Raw genomic sequence first — 6,383 nt, 5'->3', positions numbered from 1 at the left:
TTTAAAGAAAAGAGTCAATGGAAGATAGTTTCACATAAACCAATAACTATAAGGATTCATAAGGTAAATGATAATAAAATCCAATGATAAATTTAACACATTGCTTTTGTCCCAAGTTAATGAAAATGTATGTCAAATATAAGGAAATGAAAAAATCAACGCTTAACACATGTGAATTATGTAATATCTTCAGCAAGAATTATAATGAAATATATAAAAGTTGTATTGAATCATTAAAATGCATCTAGTCCCTGTTATTATTTTTATTTCCTGTAGACATGCAAATTTTTGGTAACTAGTTTTTTTTGTTGTTGTTGTTGTTGTTTTGGCCAGTCTTGGGGACTCAGGGCCTGAGCACTGTCCCTGGCTTCCTTTGTGCTCAAGGCTAGTACTCTGCCACTTGAGCCACAGCGCCTCTTCTGGCCGTTTTCTAGATATGTGGTGTTCGATTCTAGGCCATATTCCCAGCCCGGTAACTAGTTTTATTTAAATCATTACTTGATTTTTTTTTTTTTTTTGCCAGTCCTGGGCCTTGGACTCAGGGCCTGAGCACTGTCCCTGGCTTCTTTTTGCTGAAGGCTAGCCACAGCGCCGCTTCTGGCCGTTTTCTGTATATGTGGTGCTGGGGAATCGAACCTAGGGCCTCGTGTATCCGAGGCAGGCACTCTTAACCATTGCAGAGAGGGAGAGGGAGAGGGAGAGGGAGAGGGAGAGGGAGAGGGAGAGGGAGAGGGAGAGGGAGAGGAGAGGGAGAGGGAGAGGGAGAGGGAGAGGGAGAGGGAGAGGGAGAGGGAGAGGGAGAGGGAGAGGGAGAGGGAGAGGGAGAGGGAGAGGGAGAGGGAGAGGGAGAGGGAGAGGGAGAGGGAGAGGGAGAGGGAGAGGGAGAGGGAGAGGGAGAGGGAGAGGGAGAGGGAGAGGGAGAGGGAGAGGGAGAGGGAGAGGAGAGGGAGAGGGAGAGGGAGAGGGAGAGGGAGAGGGAGAGGGAGAGGGAGAGGGAGAGGGAGAGGGAGAGGGAGAGGGAGAGGGAGAGGGAGAGGGAGAGGGAGAGGGAGAGGGAGAGGGAGAGGGAGAGGGAGAGGGAGAGGGAGATCACGTGACATGCACGCAAAAGTGCAAAGTAAATGTCTATATAATTTTTGCAACATTTTATGTAATAACAAGTTAAAAGATAATATGAAAGAAAATCCACGATGTGAAAAATAAACACTTGTGTCTCACACACAGAATCAAAGTATTCATTATAGAGAGCAGTTAAACTGTTAACAGCTACTGTATTGTTACAGTGGACATCTACAACAATTGCATGTTATTTCAAACATTTAAGTGGAGGTTAGTAATGGAAAGGAGTACATCTTAGACTCTATAGGTACATGGGAGTTGATGTATGTCATTAATATGAGAAGGGAAATACTTAGGAACCATTTGTATAGTATTCCATAATATTTATACCAAGAGCATAGGCCCAACGTCTTCTGTGGATTTATGGTAAGAGAATTTAAGAGATACTTCAACTGGATATATGTATTTTACAAATGGATATGTTCACTGTATGTGTATTAGATGAACAACACATATCTAGAATGGAGAAAGGTACATAAGTCAAATAGATTAAGGAACTTTAGCCAGACTGGTGAGAAAGTATAGAACATGTATAAATACTAGAAACATTGCATCATTTACTACAAATAAAACCATATTATAACTTAATTTCAATCTCCCAGTTATGTTTTAACTTGAACAAAATTATATCTTGAATAAATTTTTCTGCAATTTTTTTTGTCACTCAGTCTTCAACTTACACATCTTACATGCTGGAAGATTTTAAGCACTATTAGGACTGCTCAAATTAATACAAAACATTTTTATTCATATCCACACATTCATTTCCTATACTTTTCCTCATTTTCTACATAAGAAGACGATTATTACTTAGCTACAGGGGAATATTTGTAGGTCCTGAATATTGGTTTGAGCTCAACAGAGAAAATGAAAATTAAACTTTTAAAAGGTTAGCCATTTGTAAAGCCAGAACAACTCAGAAACATAGAATCCTATTCTCAAAGCCATAGAATAGATTTCTAATCATTTTCATCAATCTATGCTGGTTTATCGTCAAAATTACCCTTACTTAAGGACACAGAATTTCATAATTCCTTTAATTCGGCATTTTCCATATGATCATTTTTGAATATGTGATTATTTTGCTAGGTAAATAGATGGTTTGTTAGTGTATATACAATCAAAAATTAATTATTTTTATTTTCCATACATGCATTAACATTTTGATCATATTCACCACCAACACTTTTACCCCCTCATTTTTTATTTCCTAACACATGTAATTTCTTATTGCTTTCACATTCTTTTACTTCCTAAATTCAACCTACAAGAGGAAAAATATGTAAAACTTTCCTTTCTGAGTCTAGCTTAATTTTTTTACATAATTATTTCCAGTTCAAGAAATGTTCATGTAAATGACACAAGTCCACTCTTTTGCATAGCTGAACTAAACTACACTGACTATATACACTGCATTTTCTTCATCTGTTCATTTTTTTATCTGTTGTGAATGGTAAATGAACACATATATCTCTATTGTAAGCTCACTGACTTTTCAATAAACACATATATTTGGATCATGTGAGAGTTCTACTTTAAATATTGTGAGAAATATTCAAACTGATTTCCATAGTAGCTGGACTGATTCACATTCCTGTCACCACTTTGTAAGTTCCTTTTCCCCCATGTCCTCATTAGTACAGTTTCTGTTATTTTTTTTTTCCAGATTGTAGCCATTTTGACTGGAAGAAAAGTGAATCTCAATGTTGTTTTGCTTTGCATTTCCCTGATGGTTACGAATGAGCTGTTTTATTTTCCATTAATTTCTTGGCCATTTCATTTGAAATGTACTTCCTTTTCACTTTCTATTTTTGTTGTATATATTTTTTAATTTTTATATTATTGTCAAATTGATGTACAGAGAGGTTACAGTTTCATACGTTAGGCCTTGGGTACATTTCTGGTACTGTTTGTTACCTCCTCCCTCATTCCCCCCTTCCCCTCCTCCTTTCCCTCTACCCCCATCAGTTGTTCAGTTGGTTTACACCAAATGGTTTTGCAAGTATTGCTTTTGGAGTCATTTGTCTTTTTCTCCTTTGTCTCTCAATTTTGATATTCCCTTTTACTTCCCTAGTTCTAAAACCAGTATATATAGTATCCAGTGTATTTAAGTATATGTGTATACAAGTATATGTGTATATATGAAAGGAGTTAGCTCAATCCATTTGACCATTTATACAAGTAATTCGTTCTTTTGATGTACAGGATTTTTTAGTTTATCATATATATTTATATATATACATGTATATATACATATACATACATATACATGTATATATATACATATTTATATTCTGTTTAACAATTCATTTTGGACAAGAAGCTGTCTTCTGTCTGCTGTCTGCTGTTCAGACCTTTTATAAAAGTTTTAGTGCAAAACAAATATTCAGTTCTTGCTATTATTTACTAGATTTTATTCAGAAACCCTATGCATGCGTGTGTGTGGGTGTGTGTGTGTTGCAGAAATTAAGGATTTGTATTAAGATCTTTGGTCATCTTGATGGAATTTGTACATGGCCAGAAATGGAACGTTCATTTCAGGTTTTCTTTCACATGTGGATATACACTTTTCTCAGTTCTATATTTTAAAAGTTTGTTTTCTTTACTACATATATTTGACATTTTTGGTAATAATTACATGATTATAGCTTTTAGCGTATTCTATTTCATCCTTCATTATGTCTATTTTTGTACCAATATCATGATATACTTGTTTCTATGTCTCTCTCATATGGCTTGAAATCAGTTATGGTGACACCTCAGCCATTTCTGTTTAACCTCATGATTGTTTTGGCTATCTAGGGAATTTATATTTTCATGTAAATTTTAGGGTAACTTTCATGTTCCTGAACAGATTTTCATTGGGATTTGGGAGGTGATTGCACGTATGTATGTATGTATGTATGTATGTATGTATGTATGTATGTATATATATATATGTGTTTACTTATTTATTTTTGTCCTAGTACTGTGAATTGTACTCGGGACTTAACAACAGTTGAGTATACATGCTATACCACTCAACCCATGTGGCTTTTACATTTCAACAATATTGATGATGTTCATCCATGAACGTGCCATGTATTTTCATGCTCTGTAGTCACCTCCAGTTTTTTCAATGTATTGCAGTCTTTATTGAATAGATATATGTCTTTGATTACATTTATTCCTAAGTTGTTTTGTGCCTATTGTCTGAATATTTTCTTTTCTGAATTATTTCCCAATGGTACATCATATGCAATAACAATTGATTTTACTTATGTAGATCTTGGAGTTTTCTATTGGAGTCTCTAGATTTTTAGAATGTGTAATTTTATCATGCAAACATAGGGACATTTTTACTTCTTCCTGTTCTAATGAATCCTTTTTAAAAATTTTCTTTCCTACCTTGGCAAATGTATCAAGTACTATATTGCACAAGAAGGTTGAGATTCAACACCTTTGACACATTCTTGATTTTAGAATAAATGAATTGGTTTTTCCCAGATTCTGCATATTAGCTAGCGATTTATTATATGAAACTTTTGTGACATTGAGGTTGATTCTTACATTCCTAGCTACTTCGGAGCCTTTAGCATGAACACATGTTAAATTTTGTAAGAGCCTTTCTATCTATATTTTAAATGATCCTGCAACATTTGTCCTTGGTTCTATTTATGCTTATATTTCTGTCATTTGCAAATTTTGTAGTATCATTGGTATTGTGGTTTATGACCATCTAAAATATACTGTTGGTTTCATTTTGTAAATATTTCACTAAGGATTTGTTTGCTTGTATGTTTATGGAAATTGGCTTATAATTCTTTCTCTGTCTCTGTCTTTCTCTCTCTGTGGGGGCACTTGTGTCCTTATCTAGTTTTATATCAGGGTTATCAGGGTAATCAGTGTATTTTTAGATTCATAGACTGAAGCTTGTAAGTATCATTTTCCTTTTCTTTTTTGTGGACTAGTTATTTCTTTAAAGTTCCAGTATGATTCAGCAGTAAATTGTAAATTGTAATTTTTTTTCAAATGGAAACAGCTTTGATAGTACAGCATACATCAACCTCCAAAAGATCTGTGTCCATATATATAATTCAGTTCCTTGGAGCCACAAAAACATAAAAGTTGTTTTTTCATATACAGCTAGTGAAGAGACATCTTCAGAATTTGGAAACATAAAAATTCAGGTGTTTTCTCTCTGCTCCAGCCTTGGACAGAGTTTGATGTTAAGTCTCCTTTTGAGATGATTGTTTTCCAAAACAATAGCTAACATGCAGAATGTCTAGGGGTCTCTTCTCTTGCTGCAGTCTGCTCTTTTAAACTGCAGTTTTCATAATGATCATCAACACTTTCCATTTCTAGGAAGCCCTTATTATATATCAATCTAGTAATTATATGTAGAAGTAACTAATTTTGAAATGAATTATAAACTCCATTTGAGAGGTTGTAAAATTTTCAAAACAGCTCCCTCAACCAAAGAAACAACTATACATGGGTTAGTAGTAATACATTGTTGGTGTCTTTCTATTCCCTGAACTGTTATCCCCCACATTCTGAGTAACAATTGTATTTCTAAGCATTCGATTTATGTAGGTAGAGCAGTTACCAAGAAAATATACCAGGAAGTTTGTTTTGTCAAAAAAAAAAACCCGATATTTTCTAGCAAGCTTTGAAAGTAATTTTAAAGTTATTTTGCTGTAAAAATGCATTTTGTTGATGTAAATATAGTAGAGCATATAATGGAATCCTAAAGTAAAGCATATGCTTTATATAGACATTAATATTGTACTAACAGTGAAAAACTAATTTAAGGTTGCATAGTCAGAAATAATATATGTATTTGGATACTGGTAAATACTAGGCTACAAAACTCTGTATAAGCAAATCCTGTAATATATTTGAGTAATGATGGTAACTAGAAAGCATGACATAATATACTATAAATTTGAATGAACTCATATAAAGAAAATGCAGACAAGGTAAATGTGAGTAAAAATTTATACAAAACAAGCAGCAAAATATAATAAATTTTAAAGAAATTTCATGTGGTTAGCTTCAGTACATGTAGACAAACAAATATTTCAGTAAAAATACTTGTAACGCATAAAAGTAATGCATTTACAGGAATTCTAATGCACACTCATACACTCAATAAACCCAGAACTTACTAAATATGGGCTTACTACAGGCAGTAAGAAGGATATAAATTGATCTTCATTAGCAAGTGTTGAGGAAGGCAATCACTTTGTGATTATAGTGAAGAAGACCCTTTTAACAACCAC

The sequence above is a fragment of the Perognathus longimembris genome, chromosome 3 (genome assembly GCF_023159225.1).
Source record: "Perognathus longimembris pacificus isolate PPM17 chromosome 3, ASM2315922v1, whole genome shotgun sequence".
Taxonomy (NCBI): Eukaryota; Metazoa; Chordata; class Mammalia; order Rodentia; family Heteromyidae; genus Perognathus; species Perognathus longimembris.
This window is presented reverse-complemented; position numbering follows the sequence as displayed.